General features: G+C 41.6%; 1 non-coding gene across 1 annotated transcript; it reads right to left on the bottom strand.

The window, feature by feature from the left end:
* Nucleotides 1–3,935: 3,935 nt before the first annotated feature.
* Nucleotides 3,936–4,041, bottom strand: LOC125937170 (U6 spliceosomal RNA). Its single transcript, XR_007462271.1, has one exon. It is a non-coding gene; the product is annotated as a U6 spliceosomal RNA (small nuclear RNA).
* Between the last annotated feature and the right edge of the window lie 20,539 nt (nucleotides 4,042–24,580).

The following is a 24,580-nucleotide window of genomic DNA, read 5'->3' as shown; positions in this document are numbered from 1 at the left end:
GTCAGCACAGAGCCCGACGCAGGGCTCGAACTCACGGACTGCGAGATCATGACCTGAGCTGAAGCCGGCCGCTTAACGGACTGAGTCACCCAGGCACCCCTTGTTTTTAACATTTTTACCTTAACGAATGCAATCTTTTCATATCTACAAAGTTTTTAAAAGCTATGCATTGTTTAACTGTTTGGAGGTACCATAATTTATTTGACAATGTTTCTATTTAAAAAAAAATTTTTTTGATGTTTATTTTTGAGAGAGAGACAGGGTGTGAGAGGGGGAGGGACAGAGAGAGGGAGACACAGAATCCCAAGCAGGCTCCAGGCTCTGAGCTGTCAGCACAGTGTCCCACACAGGGCTTGAACCCAGGAACCCTGAGGTCATGACCTGAGTCGAAGTCAGCCGCTCAAGCCACTGAGCCACCCAGGCTCCCTGACAATGTTTCTATTGATGAACACTTAATTTAAATTGTTTCTTCTCTATCTTCTTTATAAACAACTTTGCCAACACCATAAATCCCTTTTGCAGGTATGCATTAAGACTGCTTTTCAGTCTTAGAAGGTCAATTGTGGGTTCAAAGAGATTACTTAGTCTTAAATTTGATAGAAATTGTGGCACCTGGGTGGCTCAGCTGGTTGAGTGTCCAACCTCAGCCCAGGTCATGATCTCATGGTTCACAAATTTGAGCCCTGCATTAGGCTCCATGCTGACAGCTCAGAACCTGGAGCCTGCTTCAGATTCTATGTCTCCCTCTCTCTCTGCCCCTCCCCCGCTCATGCTCTATCTCAAAATAAATAAAAAACATTACATTTTTTAAAAAATTTTGATAGAAATTGCCAAATTGTCCCCTAAATACATTATATCAGTTTACATGCTAACCCACAGAATAGGAGAATGCTTTCCACACCCTTAGTAACAATACTCACTATGGATGCTGTAACTTTTTTTGCCAGTCCTATACCTAAAAGAAACTACATCTCCATGCCGAATCAATTTGATATTCCTCAATTAAGAACGAAGTTCTAGTTGACATTTGTCAATTTTGGGCTGCCAGCTCCCACTGTCAGTCCTTTTCATCCTTCCCAGGCACCCAAGGATTAATTACCCTTTGGAGAACTGCACCTCCCTGCATCTTTGGGTTAGGATGTAGAGTGTAAGTCTTCCTATGGAAACTGTGGGGTCCAAATCACCCAACTCCCCACTCAGAAAAGCTAGGGGGGTCCCATGCAGGGGACAGTCCTTGGGACATTTGGACCCTCTGGGGGATGCTGATACTTGGGAGAATGACCCACAAGCAAGAGCGCTGGTTGAAGCCATAGCCATCATGGGGGCAGCTGCTGTGTCAGTGTCCCTTACCTATGCTGTGACTCTGACTGTGGTTCTTACCACACAGCACCTCGGAGCTTGGTGGCCATGGTCCGGTTTGGAATATAAGCTGTTAACCACTCTGAGCGCCAGCTGTCTCTCCAATGCATCCATTTCCTCTTTGAGGAAATCAATGTATTCCTTCTGCTTGAAACCAGGAACGCTGGCACAATTGTAGAGACAGGTTCCATCTAATTTTCCTCTAAATAGTGAATCTGTTAAATAGTGAGTCTTTCCAGTGCATGAAAACGATTTGATCATGGCTTATGTACAATTTCCTCAGGAATTCACCTATGGTATTACGCAAAGTACTCAATCTAAATTACAAAGGGAGAATGATCAAAGTGGACCCATCTAGAAGGCAGTAGTATCGGCTCTCGTTAAGGGGGCTCCTGGGTGGCTCTGTCGGTTAAGCATCTGACTTTGGCTCAGGTCATAATCTCACGGTTTGTGGGATCCAGCCCTGCATCATGCTTTGTGCTGACAGCAAGGAGCCTGCTTGGGATTCCCTCTTTCCACTCTGGAACATAGGAAGGAGAACTGAAGCTTGTCGATCTCCGGGTTCCAAGGTCAGTGGCATAGGAATACTTTTCATTTCAGTTGATGAGCTAGTGTGGAGGATCAGAACGTGCCATCCCCAAATGTGCAGCTTTGGTACGACGGAGAATCAAGAGATGCAGAAAGAAGCCTTTTCAGAACTTCTCTTATCTGACTCAAAGCAGAAACTTCTGAAAATGAAAACTCTCCCAAATCCCCTCTCCCGGAGAAGCTCTATGGTCACGCAGAAGAAGGAAAATCAGCACTGAAGTGGACCTGTGCAACCAAACCTTGCTAAAGTGGCCCTTCCTTTCCACTGGTTTCTCCCACATTGCCTTCCCACAGTTGGAAGTCCCTAGAAGCCAAAAACCCTTTCCCTGTGTCTTGTCACTTCCCTACAAATTTGTCCTTCTTTGTTAAGATGACATTTAGGTGCAAGTTCAAACCACCTCTTTGAATTACCCAGCACTGAGTTTCTCCCACATGCATGCATGCTGCCCACGTTAACAAGCTCTGTTCTTCTCTTGTTCATCGGTCCTTTGTCAGTCTATTTTCAGGCTCCAGCTGGAGACCCTCGGAGGGGATGGGGAAGAGGCTTTTTTCCCTTCCTTACACTAGCACCAAAGACAGTACCAAACAAAAATATCTGCGCCTCGTGAATAGATGCAGCTGCCCATGGTCCGATGTTCTGAGCCCAGGTGCAGAGCCCAGGTGAAAGCCATTCGATTCAAGGAAACCTGAAGTCTCGAGAGTTCTAAGTGTGTACCCCGTTGGGCAGGAAAGCGTCGAGTGAGTCTCAAGAGTCTACCTATTGCACGCCAGCTTGTACAGCAATGTCTTGCCACCAAAATTGTAGTCTCCTGTATCCTCTGTGGGCTTCAGCGTTCTTCTTACTCCAGGAGATCTCACTGTGGCTGCCTCAGGACCATCTGTAACAGCCATTCATTTCACAAATACTATGTGCCCTCCATAAAAAGCACTGTTTCCTTTTGTTATTAAATGGTGTGTATGGAGAGCACCTTCCCTTATCAAATGGTTACAAAACACTGCAACTTCCCTTTTGAAGTGTAGTTTGAGTTTTCATTATTTCTCTTTGTTTCTCTGTATGTGTGTCTCTTTCTTTCTCATCTATGTATATATCTTCGCCATCCCCTTTGGCCAGAACAATCTTTTACAGATGTAGCTGTATAATTTACGTACAATACATAGATCTTAAGGACACATTCTGAAGAGTTTTGTCAATGGCATACACCCATTTAACCACAACCTATGGAAATAGAAAACATTTCCAAAACCCCAGAAAATCCTCTTAAACTTCTTTCTGGTCAGTTCTGCACTATTTCCTGTCAGGGAAAACAACAACAACAACAACAACAACAACAACTCTAGTTTCTAGCACATAGATTTGTTTTGCTTATACTGAAAGTCATACGAATTGAATCACACAATTCGTGCTTTTTTGGTGGAGGGGGCTTGATATAATGTTTCTGAAGTTGATCCAAATTGTTGTGTGTGCCAGTAGTTCATTTCTTTTTACTAAGAAGCATTCTACTCTATGAGTTTACCACAATGTGTTAGTCCATTCACCTGTTGATGGTTATTTGGGCCATTTCGAGTTTGAGGCAATTATGAGTAAGGCTACTATGAACATTCTTCTCTATGTCTTTTTGTGTACACATCGTCCTTACTTCTTTACTGTTTACTTTACGTAAAGTAACTGTTTAACTTTACAAGAAATTGCAAAGGAGTTCTTCCGTGTGGTTGGACATTCCTCGACATCTACCCACAATAGATGAGACTTCTAGTCACTTCAGATACTCACAAATGTCTGTTTTGTTAGGTGTTTTGAGAATAGCCCACTAGCACCTGTGAAAGGTATCTCACCATGGTTTTAATTTGCATCCTCTTATGGTTAATGACGTTGAGCACGTTTTCATTTGCTTACTGGCTATTTGCATACCGTGTTTTGTGAAATATTTGTTCAAGTGTGGGGGGGGTGTCATTTTAAATTGGGTTGTTTGTACTTTTTATTATGAGGGGTTTTTTTTATGTGTTTTGCAAATTTGCATGTCATCCGTGTACAGGGGTCATGCTAATCTACTCTGCGTCATTCCATTTTAGTAGATGTGCTGCCAAAGTGAGCACAGTTCTTTATGTATTTTGGATTCGACTCTTTCATTAGATGTATGTACCGTAAATATTTTTTCCAAAACTATTACTTTTTAATGGACAACGGCAAGTACGTTTCATAACCATCTATGGAATACCCAAACATTCAAGTAGCAGATAGACCAGGCAGTTACTGCCACCACAAAAGTTTGGTATAAAAAACTATTCTAGAACATAGTGACTTCAAACAATAAGCATTTATATAGAAACCAAGGCTACAAGTCAGTTGGGGTCAGCTGACCTAGGCTGGGGTCAGCTGAAGCACCTTGGCTGCATCATTTTGCTCCCTGGGTCTCATACTCTCCTCCTGGAACTAGTGCATTGGCACAGCCATATTCTTTTCATGGCGGTGGCTGAGGCACAAAGAAACCAGCAGAAACATGCAAGACCTCTTGGGTCTTAGACTCAGACCAACACTGTGTTACTTTCACATCTACCTGTGGACCAAAGCATCTGTCATGGTTGAAATCAGAGCTGAGGTGGGAAACGTGCCCTGCCCATGGTTAGTAAGCTTTGCAAAATTACTTGACAAGTGGCATAGATACAGGGAAAAGCGAAGAATAAGACTCAGTGAAATCTGTTGCAAACATGTAAAAGTCGTAAGTGTGTAAACACATTTTTAAAGAATTTATGATGGAAAAGAGACATTAGGAATAATCCATCGACCATTTTGTCCTCATAACTGCCTTGCTGAGTGTTTGATTTCCCTCCCTCAGCCCAACTTATTCTATTTAGTATTCAACTAGTCCTAAAACCATTTATTTACAAATTCAGGAATTTATTCAATAATTATTTAGAATATTTCCTCTATGCCAGGTACTGGGTGCCAGGTTCTAGAACCACAAGAGTGATCAAGACAGACAGAACTTATGAAATTCAACGTTGGATACAGACAACTGAGCAGGAAATTTCAGTTCAGTAGGATGCTTTAGGGGGCCATTGGAAGGACAGCTTGCCCAGAGTCATGGTGTGAAGGTTTTACAAAGAAAATGAGATCTAAGCTAAAGCCTAACCAACAAATGGAGGGCAAGCTGACTTAGAACTGACAGTAGGTAGATGCAGTTTGAGTGGAGTTTCAGTGGAGAGGTGACCGTGGCCCAGAATGAAGAGTGGATGGAAGACATAGGGAAACAGGAGGCAGGGAGGCTACTGCAATGTCTAAGCTGGAGGAAGCAGGGCATCAACCAGCGTAGACACAGCAGAGGTGGAGACATGTGGATAGATTCCAGTGATATTTTGGAGCCCCAGGGGAAGGGCTTGGAGTTTTACTCTGTCTAGGATGAGGGAGAGTGAGAAATCAAGAATAGTGCCCAAGTTTCATGACTAATCCAACAGATGGTTTTATACTTAATGAAATCAGAATTAGAGGAAAGGGTCATGTTGGATTGATAGGGGGAATAGATAAAAAATTTTATTCTAAAATATTGAGTTACCTGTGTTAAAAGATAAGCTGAGGTATGTTAAATATTTTCAGAGCTTATTTAAGCAAAAGTCAATTCAAATCAGGTGGCATCCAATCTAAAAGCCAGAGAGAAGCTCTGAGGAACCTTACAAAATGGAAGACTTACATGGGCAGAAAGGAGTTGGAACAAGGAAGGTGGGAAAGAGGCACATTAGCGTGTGCAAAGTTATGGCAGGGTTACTTTCCTTTGGGGGATGACAGGGCTTTCTTTGGCAGATTACCTAATTAGTGCCGGTTAGGTGATTCCTGATGGACTGGTTTAAGATTCCATTTCTGGGAGAGCTGAGACTGTAATTAAATTAAGTCTTGCTTCCGTGACATGGGACTTAGCAGAAGTGCCTCTGTTTGGGGCCTACTGTCTCATTTTTCACACTTGTGAGATATCCAGGAGGCACTGTTTTGCAGTTAGAGGTAAACATGAGCCTGAAATTTAGTAGAGAATTTACGGCTGGTGGTAGATTTATGTGTCATGGGTATATCGGACTTGGACACCAGCAGAGAAGGTGAAAATGCTCATGGAGAATACACGAAGAGGGCGGAATGAGGAAGGATATCAGCCAACAGCTCAACAAGGAAAGGGCGGCCAGGCGAAGGGATCTTGCCAGGGAAGCTAAGAATGTGCAGCCAAAGCCATAGGAAGGAAGATCATGGAGGAAGAGTGTATGCCTGCTTTCAGGGAGGGAGAGACTAAATGGCAAAGAAGAAGAGAAAAATCAATATGGTGATGGTCCTGATAAGACCCAAGGGAATGAAATTCGAAGCTCAGATACAAGAACAAAATTTGGGTAGGAATTGCCCCCCACCCCCACCCCCCAGTAGGACAAGATAAAGAGACAGTATGGAAACAAATGAACGGTTGATACGGTGTGGGTGAGAGAGTTCTTGATGGTTTCTCTCTCTCTCTCTCTCTCTCTCTCTCTCTCTCTCTCTCTTTAAGGAGGATAGAGTGGTATGGGAAGGAGGTGAAGCATTATTCTTTAGGAAAGTGAAGGTTTGAAAACAAAAACAAAAACAACAACAAAAATTGGGAGAGAAAATGAAGAAAACCTCATTGTTCTCCCGGCAGCGTTAAGGTCCCAGGAGTGGTGGGGGACTGTGAATTTGTCATGTCTCACATCTTAATGACTTTGCTGTTTTCCACCAGACTTGGGAACACACAAAGAAAAAGCAGACATTCGGCTTGATTTACTCAGGTGGAGGAGAGACACCAAGAACGTGCCAGACACATTTCGTTCAGCGGCAAGCTGATCACCTCTTCACCGCTAACGCCCCTCAGTGAAGAACAACCAGAAGAATTTTCAATTTAAAAATAAATCCAAATATTTGTCTTCATATTATCAATGCTGTGGTATATTCTGAACATATTGAGAAATTGAAGAGCATGCATTTGTGTCTGCTTCTTTTGATTTCTGTAGTGTCATATAATATTTTAATATTCAGTGTTCGTCAAAGTGTTTTAGATATGATACTGTTTCTTGAGGGAAGTGGGGATACTTTATACATTAAGCACACAGAACAAAAAATGTACTTACCTTGCCTCCCTTTGTGAAGTGCAGTGCCTGCCAGAAAAACAGCGGAACAAGAGATTTGAGGATATTGGATTTCTTTTGCTCAAAACCAACTCCTTATTTTGTATTTTTGAAATTTTTCTTGGAATTGACTGAAAAAAATCAGAATTTTAGTTACTTTTTAAAATGTTTTATTTATTTTTGAGAGGGAGAAAGAGAGAGCATGAGCAAAGGAAGGAGCAGAGACAGAGAGGGAGACACAGAATCCGAAGCAGGCTCCAGGCTCTGAGCTGTCAGCACAGAGCCCGATGCGGGGCTCGAACCTGCGAACCGTGAGACCATGACCTGAGCTGAAGTCAGATGCTTAACTGACTGAGCCACTCAGGAGCCCCCAGAATTCTAGTTATTTTTTATCAGCTTCCCCAAAATAATCAACTCTTTGGTCAATAGTAAAGAAAGAAAAAATGGGTTTCCCATAACAATGCATGTTCAGTTGCTGTCTCTTGTTGATATTCTTATGTTTGTTTCCAGGTGACTTCAATGGCCATGGTGAATTTATTTGCTGATCTTATTCTCTATGTCTGATACCTAGGGACATATCCTGTATATATGCTAATTTACCGTGATACTTCAAAAATTTTTGAAAAAAAATTATATGGACCAATGTTTACTATGTTAAGTCATCCAATTAAGAGATACACCTTTAAATGGGTGTCCTTTCAACCACAGCCTTTTGGATCAAGGCACAACCATGCCTGATGATCAAGCCGATATTCCCACTTTGTAGAGTGTAATACATCTCAGGACAGAAACACACTGAGATGTTGATGGAAAACAGGAGCGTTCCTTTAAATTAATAAGTTACGATAAAGCATCTTTATCAACCACAGTCATGAGTTATTTACACAGGCAGCAATTTAGGTATAAAAGGTAGAACCCAAGTACCACTAGAGGAATGTAGGTCTACTTACAGAGAAACTACATCATCTGATGAAAAGATGTATACCAGAAGGCTCCTCTTAGTACAGCCCAAATAGAGGAACGGGTTTTACAGCTTTGTTTGACATTTATGAATTAAACAACAGGTCTTAAAAACAGGTTTATAAAAACTGGTTCTTAAACAGTGGAAGCCGGATTGCACCGTAGGCATTCTTGAAGAGTAACCTACCTCTCACCTTGAGTTGAATATACACAAGGGGAATGAGCCAGACCATTTCATATATTTTGGTTGGCTTCACAACATATCTATGACTCAGGCAGTGAGTCATGGCAATTGTTAAGGATGATTTAAATATAAGCCAAAAAGTGTGTTCTTATGAACGCAGCTTGACCACTCATTTCAGGTAAATGGACATGTCCTTTTTTCCCCTTTGATGGCTAAGTTCCAGGTTTTCCTTGTCATTTTTACAAGCCTGGATCCTATAATATCACCTCTCTAGGACTGTGGCAAGGGAGCCTCATGATAGGAAGAAGCTGAGAAGAATCCAAGGGCACTTTCTGACCAGATGAAATACAATAAAAGCCTGGAGCCAGGGGACATGGAGTGGATTATAAAGAAAATTATAAAGAAAAGCAACACTTCCTTTGTTTAGATGCAGAAAAGTTGTGTGGCTGGAGAGAGAGAGAGAGAGAAAGAGAGAGAGAAGTTAGATATAGTTTTGTTGTCATCAGATTGTCATTGAAATGTTTTAAGTTTGTTTATTTATTTTGAGAGAGAAAGAAAGCATGAGCCAGGGAGGGGCAGAGAGAAAGAGAGGAAGAGAGAATCCTAAACAGGCTCCTCCTCAATGTAGAGCCCATGCGGGGCTCGAACTCATGAACCGTGAGATCATGACCTGAGTGGAAGTCGGATGCTTAACTGACTGAACCACTCAGGCACCCCTGGATTGCCATTTAATTCTTACACATGGCTTCATATATGTGTGCATGTGTGTACCTGTGTATCTGAGAGGAAAGACAGATTAGAGAGAGGGAAGGGGAAGAGGCAGACGGACAAGGAAGAAGGAAGAGGAGAAGGAAAGGAAAAGAAGGAAAAACAGAAGGAGGAGAAAAGAGAAGGAAAATAGAGATATATCAGGAGAAAAATCTGTGAAAAGCACATGGCAGAGTCCCTGCCAATCCTAAGGTGTGATTTCGGTTTCCTTACTCTCTTTTGCAGAGATATAAAGAGGAGGACAAAACACATAAACATATAGACTTGTATTTAAGCATGTGTATTACACCTGCAAATACAATTCATAATATGGACTTTACATACAAGTAGAGAGTCGTACAGAAATGGGAGCATGACTGTCCTACTTCATTCATCCAGATGACTACAAAATTTTCCACTTGTCAATAGACAGCTACATGAAGTTTGAGAAAGAGTAAGGACATCATTAAGTGAGTAAATACAGAATGGGGGAAAAAACTGGGTTGAGATTTCTTTCCTGACTTTATTTCCTCCCTATCAACAACTATGGAGATTCTTATCACAGCTGACCTTTGTTCCTATGCTTTTACCAAGCGGGAACACTCGTCCTTGGGCACTGAAGCCTCCATACAGCTGTTTTCCCTAAGAGGTGCAGGCAAGGTTATGGGTCTTGAAAATAGGGCACAGAAGGCAGCAGGTACTGCGGTCCATACAGGCCCTTATTGGCTTTCCCTGCTGAGAATCCAGGCCATGGCTGATGTAGGGGTGTGTGTATGTGTCACGGAATCAAGTTCTTGGATTTAGCCAGATTTGATTTCAACTTCTGAGTGAGCCTGTATTTTCATGGCAGATCAGCAATAACTTCACAATTCTTTCTCTGCAGGTAGAAGGTAGACCAGGCTGTTCTGTATTCTTTGGGATCAGAAAATTCATTTTACCTTCTCCTCTGTCCTTAGCTAATTCTGTCCTCTGCAATCTCACCCTCTTTGATAAAAACATAATATTTCATAATGACAGTCCAGTAGTATGGAATCTCATTATGTCTCAACAGCATCTGTGATTATGTTTTATTCATGTAATTTCTTTATTTAGATGACACATTCATAAGGAAAATTTCTAGTTAATCCCAGATAGATACCCAGAAATGTTCAAGGTATGTTAAACTGGTTGGACCATCATGCTACCAGGATTATTAAGCTGAATGGGAAGTGATCAAGTTACAAGTCAGGAGGTCAGAATTCTTTTTTTGGATATGGCACTGATTTTTTTTTTTATTAATTCAGTGCATTTTTTTAAGAACTCATTCTCTTCTGTAAATGCAGGCGTTGGACTGTGTGTGTGTGTGTGTGTGTGTGTGTGTGTGTGTAGTTTTTTTTCCCATAAGAGGAAGACCCAGCTCTTTCTTTTTCAGACCCTTCCTTTTCTGGTCAGATACCCAGAGACTTGTTAGTGAAAGAAGGGAAATTGGAGATGCTATTCCTTAGAACTGACATATTGGGGAACCGGGGTGGCTCAGTTGGGTCAGCGTCTGACTCTTAGTTTTGGCTCAGGTCATGATCTCATGATTTGTGAGTTCGAGCCATAGGTCAGGCTTTGAGCTCACAGCGCAAAGCCTGCTTGGGATTCTCTTTCTCCCTCTCTGTTTACCCCTGTCCTGCTTGCTCTCTCTGACTCTCTCAAAAATAAATAAACTTAAATTTTTTTTTTTTTAAAAAGAATGGACATATGGACATTTCACTTATGTGTCTCCTTCTACTATTTAGCATTGTGGGGACTGTCACCCCCCATTGCAAGCATTACTGAAAAGGCACCTGACCCCTTCCGTTTCAGTGATTCGACTGGCTTCAGTTTATTCATCTGGCTCATACCTGTGATGTAACAACTAAACACAAACATCCGGGAAAACAGGGTCCAGGCCAGTGTAACTTTGCACAGGCAGCTGCTTTGGTGGCCATAGTGTATGTTTTCCTATTAAATGTTTGTTGGAAGTCCTTTCTGCTAACGTTTGGTTTCAAGGACTACACAGGGTTCCTGGATAATTGAACCGTTAACTCCTTAGCGTGGTAACTGCGTCCATGTTTTTGAGTAGTTGGAAATGAATCCGATTAGGCACGAATTTAATCTAAAACTCAAACCTGCATAGGCCTGAATTTAAATCTAAATAGGCCTAAAATTTAGTTTAGTAAAACTTAAACTATTTTATTTGCAGATCTAATTGGAGTTAGCGATTCTTTTTTTTAAATGTTTACTTATTTATTTTGAGAGAGAGAGAGCAGGGAAGGAACAGAGAGGGGAGAGAGAAAGGCTCAAGCTGGTTCTGCTCTGTCAGCTCAGAGCCCCACAAGAGGCTTGATCTTACCAACCTTGAGATCATGACCTGTGCTGAAACCAAGAGTCAGAAGCTTAACTGCCTGAGCCACCCAGGTGCCCCTCAAGTTTGTGATTCTTGATGTCCAATGTATCTTTTTTTTTTTAATGTTTATTTATTTGTGTGTGTGTGTGTGTGTGTGTGAGAGAGAGAGAGAGAGAGAGAGGGAGAGAGAGAGAGAGAAAGCATGAGCAGGGGAGGGGCAGAGAGAAAGGGAGACACAGAATCAACTCAAAGCAGGCTCCAGGCTCCAAGGTGTCAGCACAGAGCCCCATGTGGGGCTTGAACCCATGAACTGTGAGATCATGACCTGGGCAAAAGTCAGATGCTTAACCGACTGAGCCACCCAGGCACCCCGATGGCCAATGTATCTGTACATTCAAAGGAAAATGGTAGGTTCAGAACACAATATAAACTGGTGCTTTGGCCAATCACCCTTCACCCCGTTATTTTTATTTCCTTCTGGTTATTTCCATAAGTGCCTAAGTAATTAGAAAAATGGAAGTAAGAGCACAAGCTGATTTTGAATCATTGAAAATTTAAGTCCCTTAAATCTATAAAGGCAAAGAATTTCATTTCCTCACCACATCTGTGAAGAGGTTATATTTTCACCATTTCAGACCAGCATAATTTATGTACGTGAAATGATACCAGGTCTAAATATATATTCTTGTAGTGCCTGGTTGGCTCAGTTGGTTGACTATCTGGCTCTTGATTTTAGCTCAGGTACAGTTTGTGGGACTGAGCTCAGCATCAGGTTCCCCTGTGACAGCGTAGAGATTGCTTGAGATTCTGTCTCTCCTCTCTCTCTGCCCTTTTCTCCACTTGCATACTTTCTCTCTCAAAATAAAACATTTAAAAATTATATATATATATATATATATATATGGATTCCAATGAATCCTAAGAATATACATATATATGTACATATATATGTGTGTATATATACACATATATATATACATACACATATATATGTATGTATATATGTACGTATATATACACACATATATACGTACATATATATGTGTATATATATTCATATATACATACATATGTACGTACATGTATTCGTATATTCATATATATGTACATATATATGTACATATGTATGTATATATATGTAAATATATACATATCTCTGTGTGTGTATATCTATCTATCTATCTATATATATATATCTATATATGTATATTCTTAGGATTCATTGGAATTCAGATAGGACCCAAGTGTTATTGAGCAGTATCAATGGTCATCAGGCACTATGCCATGTGATACTGGAGCTTCCAGGGCCCTCCAGGGACTATGTAGGGAGGAGAGTTGATATTTATTTAGAGTGTGCTCTATTCAGACTGCACTGGGTACTTAACCATACATTTTTGCAATCAATCCTGACAGCAGCTCTCCAAAGTAGACACCATTACTCTAATTTCATATATGAAGAAATAAAGAAATGGAGGTCTGTGAAGTTGTAAAAATGTACCTACATAGAGCCTGTCATAAGTATCATACACATTCATGATTAGTGTGGGTTTGGTTTTTTTTTTTTTTTTTTGCCACTCACCCATTTGCATGTGTATATCACTTTTTTTCAACTAACTCTAGGATAGAAAAGGTATTCACACTTATAAAATGAAAGAACAATTCAAGATAGAAATATGATCAGTAAGGGTATAAAATTTATGTGAAACCATCACAGGAATGTTAACAGTAATAAACACCGAAAAACAATTAAGTCTAATATTTGGTCAACTACTCTAGAGAAGGGAATATTTATAGAAGGGTAATTTTACTTCCTCAATAGAATTCTTAGGAGGGGCACCTGGTTGGCTCAGTTGGATGAGTGTCCAACTCTTGATTTTGGCTCAGGTCATGATCCCAGGGTCCTGGGATTGAGCCCCTCATCAGGCTCTGTGCTCAGCACAGAGATTCTTGAAATTATCTCCTTCTCTCCCTCTGCCCCCTCCCCATGCTCTCTAAATAAATAATAAATAAATAAAAATAAATAATAAAAAAAAGAGTTTTTAGGAAATCTCAATGCAACATGACATTGCATTTTTAGGAATTTGCATAGTGATTATGCACATGTGAGTCATTTATATTGATGAAGTCATCCTGCCCTTCATCAATGAATCTCTCTTTGCATGTTTTTAGTCTGTTTGTCTATTTTATCAGTCACACACTGTTACAATACATAAGAGAGTTCTATTATTACCACTATCATCATTATTTTAATATAGGAAACTACTTAGTATATATGTTGTTATATATACCTGTTAGTTGGCCTAAGTTATACTTATCTCTTTAAAGCTATTACATTATTTTTCATAAAATTATTCTAACCTAGAAGAGCATTCAGTATACTAGATGCATATCATAAAATATGCATTTAAAATTAGTGTCAGGGAGTAAAACTTTCTTGATATTGGAAACTTGATTTCTGTGGAAGCCATGTCAAGTATCTTTGCAAACAGTGTATCTGGATAATCTCGATGCTCTAAACCCAGAAGGAGGAAAATGTTCTCTCTCTGACATTGTGGCATAAACAGGAAATATACACTGTTTTCTAAAATTGTAAAACTTGAAAAGCAAATAGTGTATTAATCAACTTAGAAGTGAAGTGCTGTCTGATTCTGCATGAATTTCCAGTTTTCTTTCCAAGAAGGGATACAAGGAACCCCCTTAAATGAGATGGTAGGAAATGTCTTTGTCCTGGTTTCTTATCATTCTTATTTACCAGGTTCATCCATTTTGTACTCCCACTGTCACAACAAATTTGATATCGAGTTGTTGTATATTTAAGGTTTAAAATACAAGGCTTTGACTCATTTGGAAAAGTTTAAGAGGACTTCCCATGTCCTAGCCTCAGAGATCAGCCGTGCTCAGTTCTGGAACTCAGGTAGGTTGAGATGATTGTGCTATCAGTTTCATTTTAGGAGAGGAAAGGTTACTTTTGAATTGAAAATGTTTCATTTGTTGAAGGAGGATTTGCAAGAACTCCTTTGGAAAGAGTGACCTATACAGAGAAGCAAACACATTGCTATCCACCTGATCTGTTATACCTAATTACTTTTATACTTTTCATTGAGGTTTTCACATAAATGGATTCTTTAATTTCCTTTCAAGTTAGTCAACTGATATCTTTTCTTTTTTTATCTTTTAAAAAAATCTTTATTTTTTTTTTTTGGGGGGGGGGGAAGGGGCAGAGAGAGGGAGACACAGAATCCAAAACAGGCTCCAGACTCTGAGCTATCAGGACAGATCCCAACCTGGGGCTGGAACCCATGAACCAGGAGATCATGACCTGAGCCAAAGCCAGATACCCAACCAACTGAGCCACCCAGGTGCCCTGTTAATTGGTATCTTAAACCAATGCCTTAGCATTGTCCCTCCCAGGGGTGAGCTGAGGGTAAGTTTCCCTCAGGAGGTTAAGTAGAGCAGGCACTGATTTTGGAATCAGAAGAGTATAATTCTGAGAATCAGGACTCCGGGGACTCGACTTGAATGTATGCTTGCCTTCAGCCTTTACTCAAGATGATTCTGTTCATTTGCCCAACAATAGATTTTGACTGCAGACAAGTCTGACATACCAAGCAGTGTTGCTTTGAGGAACATATTCTGAGATACTGTAAACTTCCATTATTAGCTAACCATATGAAAAAGAAAAAAAAAAAAAAAGATATTGTGGAAAACTCATCAATTGCTCCGAAGCAGACTGGTTCCACAACTCCAGAAGTCAACTACCAGAGTGAGCTGTCCTTGGCATTCCACACAGTCATTTTCACCTCAGGAGGAAGCCATGAGTGAATGTTACAATCTGGGAGGATGCTACCCAGACTCCTGAGTAGAAAAAGCCAGTTGCAAGTGAGGACTTGCATATCTTGGGGCTCAATGTCCTTCTCTTTACAAGGATGAGAAAAGCATGTAAGAAAGACCAAGGGAGAGTTTAGATGAAATCGCAAGGAGCACACAGTTGACAGAATGACAGACAGAATGAAAAAGAATTCTGTAAGAATTAAGTAGGACAGGACCAGGCAGCAATCAAGGCCATTCGCTGATTTTTTTCCACTCATTCAACCACTGGCTGAGCATCTACATGGTGTCTGCTCACTAGAAACTCACATTCCTAGAGGGGGAGAATGGGACAGGAATAAATGAATACAGGGAAGAGAGCCATAGATGATCACATAAGAAACTAATTAAGGGACATATAAAGTCTTCTGTAAGGATTTTTCTCTGTATAATATTCTCAGAATTCCAGAATTGACAAAACTACCTCTAACTAATTTCTCTGACCAAGAAGGAAGTAGGCTCCCAGAACAAATCAGGGCTTTTTTTTTTTTTTTTTTTTTTTTTTTTTTTTTTTTTTAACAGCCTGGGTAAATTCTAGCTCAGATTAAGCATTGGAAATTAGTTGGAAATACTTTATGGTATTTAAATCTTGCTCTAAATTTGTACAGTTCTTACCATGCATCTATATGCTCATATTAGGGATAAGTTGTTATTTAATACAAAATAGCCCATTTTAGTCAAATACAGAATTCTGAAGAAATTCCAGGCCATGTCCCTGTGCAAAAATCAATTGTGATCTATATTGGTTTGTAAACTTGAATCTATAAGGACGGTATCTCATGGGCTATTCGTTTGCTTCTAGAGGAGGGACTGCCTTTTTTTTTTTTTTTTAATTTTTTAAGTTTATTTATTTATTTTGAGAGAGAGAGAGAGAGAGCACAAGCTGGGGAGGTTCAGAGACAGAGGGAGTGAGAGAATCCCAAACAAGCTCCACACCATCAGTGCCAAGCCCCATGTGGAGCTCGAACTCATGAACTGTGAGATCATGACCTGAGCTGAGATCAAGAGTGGGACGCTTAACCCACTGAGCCACCCAGGCGCCCCGAGGCAGGACTGTCTTTAAACTTGAATTACCATTTAAGATTTGTGCCAATCCATGAGAAAATGAGCTTCGTTAGTTAAAATACCTCCTATTGTACAATGATGAAAGTCTGTTACAAAGTCTAAAATAATTCAGTTGAATAATCATTTGTTGAATGAATAAATCAATATCTGAACACATTTCACAAACTACATTCACCTTTTGCAGCCCTTTTTCATAAATCAAAGTATACACGAAAATAAACAAATTCATTAATAAATTCAAATATTAAACACTCCACACTTTGGTGCCCTCCACATCTTTCTGGTTCACTCTTTCAAATACCCCCAATGGTATCAATCCTTGCCTTCACTGGCACCTGTAGTCCCTCAGTCCTACCTGACTTAAATGCCGTTAGACCATTGTACCACTCCCTTGCGTATGCAATCACCTCCCTCTGTCCTACATGCCTGGTGAAACCACAATGTAGGTGAATCCGATCTCTGCCCACTACATGCCTGCACCTATACAAGAGAATGAACGTACAGAAAACACACAATTTATCTGACTGGTCCTTTTTATATGCCTGGTTGTAAGCTTCAAAGGAGCTCTAATTCTGCTTGTATTTCATAATTTATATGCCTACATGCCATTCACTCTTCCAATGTCCTTGAACCAATATTTTATATTTTCACTTTTCTCCTTAAATCTTCAATGCTTCACTCCCTAACCTCATTCTCACTGAAGAAGTGAAGCAGTGAGACCAGAACGCGTTAATTTGTGCTGTCATCACAACTGCTCACCGACCTGTCTGTGCCCTCTTTCCTGTTGCCGCGGATAGACTGTCCTTGCTCCTAGCCACGCCGGATCCTTCCATCTGCACACTGGAAACCATCCCTCACATCTAACCAGGATAGTGCATCAGCAATTTTTCTGTTTCTCTTCTTTCCCCTGTCTCATGGGATCATGCTCATTACTAGGAAAACATGCTGTTGGTTCTCCAGGCTTTACAAATGTTTCTTTCTTTGAACCTGTTTCCGTCTAGCTATTGTCCCATTTATTTTCTTCCCCATACAGTAAAATCCTTGAAATCGATGCTTCTACTCACTGTCTCCAACTCCCGCTTCTTCAACCTGTCAGAATTTCACAGGTACTGCTGTACAAATCTTGTTCTTCTCCGGGTCCCCAAACCTCTACGTTTCTAAACCAAAAGCCCTGTCTTCCTTCCAATCTTACCCACGAGATGATAGATGCAATCTTTGAAAAAGAGTCTGTCTCACTTCATGTGATCAGTAAATGTTAGCTATTGGTATTATATCTATTCTGTCATGGGTATATAATTCTCAAGGGAAAGATTCATATGGTCTATCTCTGTATTTCCTGTAGGAACAAACACTTAGCACACAGTAGAGTCGCAAAAAGTTAAATAAACACTAGAGGTTTGGTTGTATAAATAAATAAATAAATGGATGGATGGATGAATAAAAACAGAAGTCAAAGATAGGCAGGGCATAATGTAGCACACATGAAATTTTAAACTAATGTTATCTCCTTGAGATGTTTTCAGGTTTTTTTTTTTAATTTTTTTTTCAACATTTATTCATTTATGAGAGACAGAGAGCACAGGCAGGGTAGGGACAGAGAGAGAGGGAGGCCCAGAACTGAAGCAGACTCCAGGCTCCAAGCGGTCAGCACAGAGCCTGACGCGGGGCTCAACCCCACAAGCTGTGGGATCATGACTTGAGCTGGAGTCAGACGTTCAACCAACTGAGCCACCAAGGCACCCCAAGATGTTTTCAGGTTTTAAGACTGATAAAGAGAATTATAGAAGCCAGGGACTGTTGGGAGAAGGGAGATTCAGAGGTACACACACTGGATTTCGCCTTGGAGAAGCACCCAGAATCCAGAGAAACAGTCCTTGGTGAACTGACTGGGCCAGAGTTCACATTGGTTGCAGCTGATGAGATTTTCTCAGAGTGAACTCTCATTAAATAAGACCTGCACAAGCATGCCTTTACAGTGACCTTTGGAGAGATAAATTAAAACTCAAAAAGCTTTAAGGACTTATTTCAGATCAAAGAGCAAGAGGAAGTGACTGAAGACACTGGGATGAAGATGGGTGTTTTAAAGTCTGCTTTCTCTATTTCCAGGTTAGGGTTTGGGCAGATTTCCATCTCCAGTATGGTAGCAGTTGATTCACTTCCAGAATGCTAAACGAAATATACATTTGCAAGGGGATTCCTCATTCCCAGCTGCTTCTACAAGCATTTTCGCCATGATCCTGAAGAGTAGTGGTATACACTACCCCAAAACATGCCACTTTGGTATGTTGATTATTTTGAGCCGTGGACATTTGAAAAACAGCAGACGCAGGGGGAGGCTTTCTCCGAACTCCCTTTATCTGCCTAAAGACAGATTCTCCAGAAGGAAGTTGGCTGCTATACATCTTCCTAGGAGTTTCAGCAACCAGGAAAGATGGACTGGTCACAGGAAATTGACAGGAGACACACTGTGTCATGAACTGTTGGTGGTGTTTTGGAATGGTGGGGGCTCAAAGCTGACAGCCAAGAAGGAATTCTTGAAGATGTTTTTGGTGCAAAAAAGGTGATTTTTTTGGAGCACGGGGACAGGACATGCCCAGAAAGGCTGCCCTGGGGTTAGGAAGAGTGGCTGGTTATATGTTATGGAGTTGGGGAGGTAAAGGCAAATGCAGGTTTCCAGAAGGATTTGATATGCTAAAGAGGACTCCTAAAATAACTGAGGCCTTGCTATTAGTCACGCTAAGGTAGTTTTCCCTCCAGTAAGGCATTAACATGAAGACAGTTGGGGGTTCCTGGACTAAGGTTATACTTTGTATATGCCTCAAGTATTTGTCAATGGGCTGCAGGTTATAAAGAAATTTAATTTCACCTGCTATTTCCTCTTGCCTTTGTTCCCCACATCACTATGGAGGGGAGGGTGGATATTAGGGGCTCCAGAAAAGTGAGCCTATAGGTTTCTGGAGATTAGGTTATTGATAAGATTGCCTTTTTCTTGTCATTTACTAAGACATTTGTAACTGATGGAGACCCGTGTTCTTCATGACTGTGATCTCTATCAGTTAACCACCATTTGTTTTCTTTCCTTTCCTTTGTTCTTGGGCAGCCAGGAGTGCCTGAGGGATATCATACATATCCCACCTGGGGAGGGGGCGGTGCCAGCTTGTACTTTGTGCTAAACTTGCCTTTTGCTCACTCATCACTATCATCTCCCATCTATTCCCTTACCCTCCCCTAAAAGGTTACATCTTCCCTCTACTTTCCCTACAAAGATGGCATTTCATCCTGGATTCTAAGCCACCCTGGAGAGATACTCATTTTTCCCTGGAGAGCTCTCATGTATGCACATAACAGGCACACATGTTAATAAGCTTCTGTTTTTCTCTCGTTAATCTCAGCTGAAAACTCAGAAGGATACAAAAAAAAAAGGTACAAAACGACTTTTAGTAGCAGGTGCCTAGCAACTTCAGAGGTTTACTTTATAAATATTTGTTGAATTGGTGAATGGGTGTGCCTTATATGTAATAATGGGATACTACTCAGAGGTTTCTGTGGGTTGTCTTTGGTTTTTTGATTGCTCTGCACCTCAGAATCAAGATATAGCAAGATAAAGGAGAGGGAGGCTCTCCCCCCACACCTGACATCACAGGGCCGAGGAGGGTGACATAGGATGTAGGTGTGTATCTCTTTTACACAAATGTGCTGGATTCAAACCCTAGATTTTATGTAAGCCTTCTAGAAAGAAACGTAAAGTTTATTATTACAAGTCCTTTTTTTTTTTTACAAAAGAAAAACAAGGTTCTGCAAAGCTTAGTGGTTGAATATCTGAAGACAGAATCTTCTTTTTAAATATACTAGGAGATTTCAATATGAAAAGTACCACGCTTGTTTATTTACCTTCAATTTGCAGCTTTTCAGACACCAAAACATTTCTCTTCTGAAATGAAACAAGTATCTCTGGCTAAAAAGAGAGAGGGAGAAGCATTTACTTCTGTGCACATAATGAAACATTCACACTACTGCATGATCCTTGCTAGGGCGGCTCTTTAAGAAATGGGCTTTAGGGGCGCCTGGGTGGCTCAGTCGGTTAAGCAGCCGACTTCAGCTCAGGTCATGATCTCGCGGTCTGTGAGTTCGAGCCCCACGTCAGGCTCTGTGCTGACAGCTCAGAGCCTGGAGCCTGTTTCAGATTCTGTGTCTCCCTCTCTCTGACCCTCCCCCGTTCATGCTCTGTCTCTCTCTGTCTCAAAAATAAATAAATGTTTAAAAAAAAAAAAAAAGAAATGGGCTTTAGGTTTTTGCTGAGAACTGTCTTTAAACAAACAAACAAAGCTAGTGCAGGCTTCAAGACTTGCAAATATAATAAAATTATCAAGTCAACACTCTTATGAGGGCTGACTTTATAAGCAAAGATTTGGAATTGAAATATCATTACAACATTAAGGGTTTGTAGTTGTACAATGCAGATTTCAAAGAAGGAGAAGTTAAAATATGAATATTATAAAAATATGTAAAAAAAATAAATAGTGTGAAATGTCAGTACTAACTCTTTTCCCTTACTAGGGACTCTGCGGCACCCTAGAGCTGAGCCCTTCGCCGCCCCCTGTCCCCGGAGCAGGGAGCACGCATGCGCAGCAGACTGCAGCCCACGTTGCTGTCGCCAGTTTGCCAGTGGGGAGAGGACGGGCGCCACGCTGTGGTGCAGGGGAGCCACTGCCACCTGCAGACGGATCCCTTCCTCTGGTCAGCCTCCACTCTACCTCTGAAAAATCGGGGTGATACACAGGCTTTCTGGAGTTGTCTGCTAGACTATAGAGATCCCCGCCTTCTCCTTCACACAGAAGTTCCTGGGGTTCAACTCCTACCGACTTCACCGAGCTCCAAACTCTGGGTAGCAGGCAGCCAGTTAAATCCCAGATCCTCCCGAGCTTTCCAGGGCGAGGAGGGGATTTAAGAGCAGCCTTGCGCTAGGATGATCCTCATCTTCCCTGCAGGACTCACATTTCTATTTTTTAAGGTGCACTTTCTCTTGAGCTAAATTCCAAAGTCCTTTGTGAGTGTTAGTGCTGCCAGAGGTACTGTCCAGTTTGATGACTGGATGGATGGTTCAGGGGTTATTTCTGTTACAGGATTATAATATTCCAATCGACCGCGTCGGATCAAAGGGCAAAAAAAAAGCCTCACCGGTTTCTCGGGGAGGATTCATATGCTCCTATGTGAAGGTCAGTCTCAAATCAGGTAGTTACCCTGCATGAAAATATTGTTTAAATGTTTATTTATTTATTTTGAGAGAGAGAGAGAGAGAGAGAGCAGGGGAGGGGCAGAGAGAGAATCCCAAACAGGCTCTGCACTCTCAGTACAGAGCCCCATTTGGGACTCGAACGCGCAAACCATGAGGTCATGACCTACCTGAGCTGAAATCAATAGTCAGACATTTAACCCACTGAGCCACCCAGGCACCCCAAAGTATGAAAATATTTACATATCCTGTCGTGTGATCAGATTTTCACATCATTTGGGTAGAAAGAAAAAAAGGAGATGTGAGATCCCAAAATATGAACCAGGGATCATTGAAGGGAAACATTTCATGTGGAACCCATCATATCCTTCCTGTGACTGATACAGTCAGGGAAAGGACTGCAGCCTATACCCCTAAAGCAGGAGAGCTGGCCTTCATCGGATACATACTAAGTGGTATTTATTCTAGGCACTGTGCTAGGAACTAAGGATAAGCAAGTTAATCAAAGCGATCCCCCTTACCTTCACAGAGCTTTTGGTCTAGTGTGAGAAAAGTAAAATGATTAAGTGCTAAGACAGAAAGCTATAGAAAGACATCAAAGGCATAAAATGGGATTCTAATTACTCCAGAAAGGTAGGTGTCAGGTAAGACATCCTTGAACCAGCTACCTTCAAGCAGAGACCCTAGGAAGAATTAACAATGTGAAGGGCAAAAAAGAGGAAGAACAGAATGTGCAAAGGTCCTGAGGTGAGAGGAAGCCTGGAACTTTGGTCAGAGTTCACAGTGCATTGGTGGTGATGGGATAGAGTAAAGTAGTAGGAAAGGCAGAGGTCAAATCAGGTAAGCCACTGTAGGATTTTAATCTTTCCAAATGGCACTGAAAAGTCACTGAAGGATTTTAATTTGATAGAGATATGATCTTACCTTCAGTCATTTCATGTGTACAGTAATAGGTGGTGTTACCACTTTCAGGGGTTGAGTTCTGACTAGTAGGCCCCTTTGAAAAATGGCTCAGCCAGGCCCTCCTCAGCATGGGAGTATAGTTTGATATTTTGTTATTTGCTTTAGCGGAAGGATGAAAAGATTGTTTATAAAACTAAGTCCTTCATCTCCCATTTATAGAAAAGAGTACTTTTCTAAATGTAAGAAAAAGCTGATAATCTTTAACTACAATAACACAGATTTATACAAGTGATACTAGAGTCTGTAATTTCTACAGTTGTTATAGGCAGTCAGATCCCAGAAACATAGATTTGTCATTCGTTTTCTTGTTTATGATGCACAATCATTCTTCAAAGCATTCTGTGATTCAAACTTCTAGAAATTATTGTCTGAATGTGCCCTTGCCCTGCTGTTATTTCACTAAACTTGTAGAACTGGCCCGATTTGCTTACTGCAAAGAAAACTTTATTCTGCTGTGGCTTTTTTGGACAATCTTTAAATTAGCCTCCACTGTTCTATTTAAAACCACTGGAGAAAATAATCTGCCATTCATGGCCAACTAGTCCTCAGGTGGAGGGAGTGCTAGCACGGACAGGCTGACTTAAATTCCTCCTAAACAATTATTTGATTGGTAAACTTGGGTACATCAGCTTGCTTGCTTGTTTGCTTTTAAGTATTTCTTCATCCACAATTCTTTGCTTACAAAAGGGGTACAAAAATGTAAAATGGATAGAAGAATGTCTACCTCTTCGAGGTTTTGTGATAATTGACAAAAAATACAGGTAAAGTGCTTTGCATGCAGCTCCCCACATAGAGCTACACAGTTTTACAAACGTATTATTTGCTGCTCCTTTCTTCCCAGGCAATGAAGCACATACTTTTCAATGAAAATTTAGAAGGCAGGCAGATTTTTGAATGGCTCGTTGATTCTCTTTAAGAAGATAGGACATCCCTACATTCAATTCTTGTTACAATTTTTGAAACACTAATGCTTTATATTAACTGAAGTACTCCTAGAATCCTTCTCTTATCCTGGACTTGTCCTGCATAACTTTCAAAGTCTGAAGATGACTTATATGCTCTATTCAGGTGGAGACCTTTTTTTTTTTTTTTCCTTTCTTTCTCCCGTGTATCCTCTGTTGACCTCTCATAGATTCCCTATGTTAGAACTTGGGGGGGGGGTCTGCTTTAAACTCTGAAATGCCGAGTGCTTAGTAGCAGGAATCATATTTTGACATTGAAAACATTTGAAAAAAAGAAGGATTTTATTTCCTAAATATCGAAGGGAAAACGGTTTCACTTATTTGAATGACAACCGGTCCGCTTTCGACGATGGATCCTTTCAGTTTCTGGTGATGAAGATACTGGGGCAGTAAGACTTCACCCAGGGAAGCGGAAAACTGCCCTGTGAGCAGGCTGCGCTCCGAAGGCAGGGGGCGGTCGGCGCTGGAAGCTCCTGGAGATCCAAGGAGAATCGCGCTCCCTTTCCTCCCCTCTTCTAACCGCAACCCGTCCTGTAATTAGCGGAGCGAGTCAATCTGAGCTAGGCAAATCACTGGCTTTTCACGAAATAATTATATTTGTGTTGCTCTCGGACATGTGCACCTCTAAGCCTGAAAACAGAGACAGCTGTTTTTCTTTTTCGTGACCGGGGGCAGGGAGAAAACAGGGGAAGCGACAGTGGTGGAGGGAGCGAAACCAGTACGGGGTGGACGAGAAAAGTGGGAGCGTGGGAAGAGAGTCTGGCACGGACAGTTTCAGCGCGCAGAATGCCCTGTACAGTACGCGATGTGATAACCCTCGGAAGGGGAACAAAATGAGGCTTTTCTCAACTTTCTGAAACAGCCACAGAGCTCCCCAGTGTGTCCCGGCCTCCGCAGCTCCGGGGCCGGGCCGGGAGCGCCCCCACCCCGCGGGGCCGGCCTCCCCTCCGGACCCCGAGCCTGCGGCGCCTGGGCGCGAGCCTGGCACACCCGGCGTCCCCTCGTAGGAGTCTGCGGGGGAAAGGGCGCGACGCGTGGGTCGCGCCGGCCCCTTCGCTGGAGGGACGCCCGACGCTGCCTCCGGGGCGGGGACAGCTCCGGCCACCTTGCGCGATTCCGCCCGGAGCCGGCTGGTTCCGGGGGTGGGGGGTCCGGGCGCGCGGTGCGGGCGAGAGAGGAGCGCGGCCCCG

Source organism: Panthera uncia (assembly GCF_023721935.1).
Source record: "Panthera uncia isolate 11264 chromosome A3 unlocalized genomic scaffold, Puncia_PCG_1.0 HiC_scaffold_11, whole genome shotgun sequence".
Classification (NCBI taxonomy): domain Eukaryota; kingdom Metazoa; phylum Chordata; class Mammalia; order Carnivora; family Felidae; genus Panthera; species Panthera uncia.
This window is presented reverse-complemented; position numbering and strand designations above follow the sequence as displayed.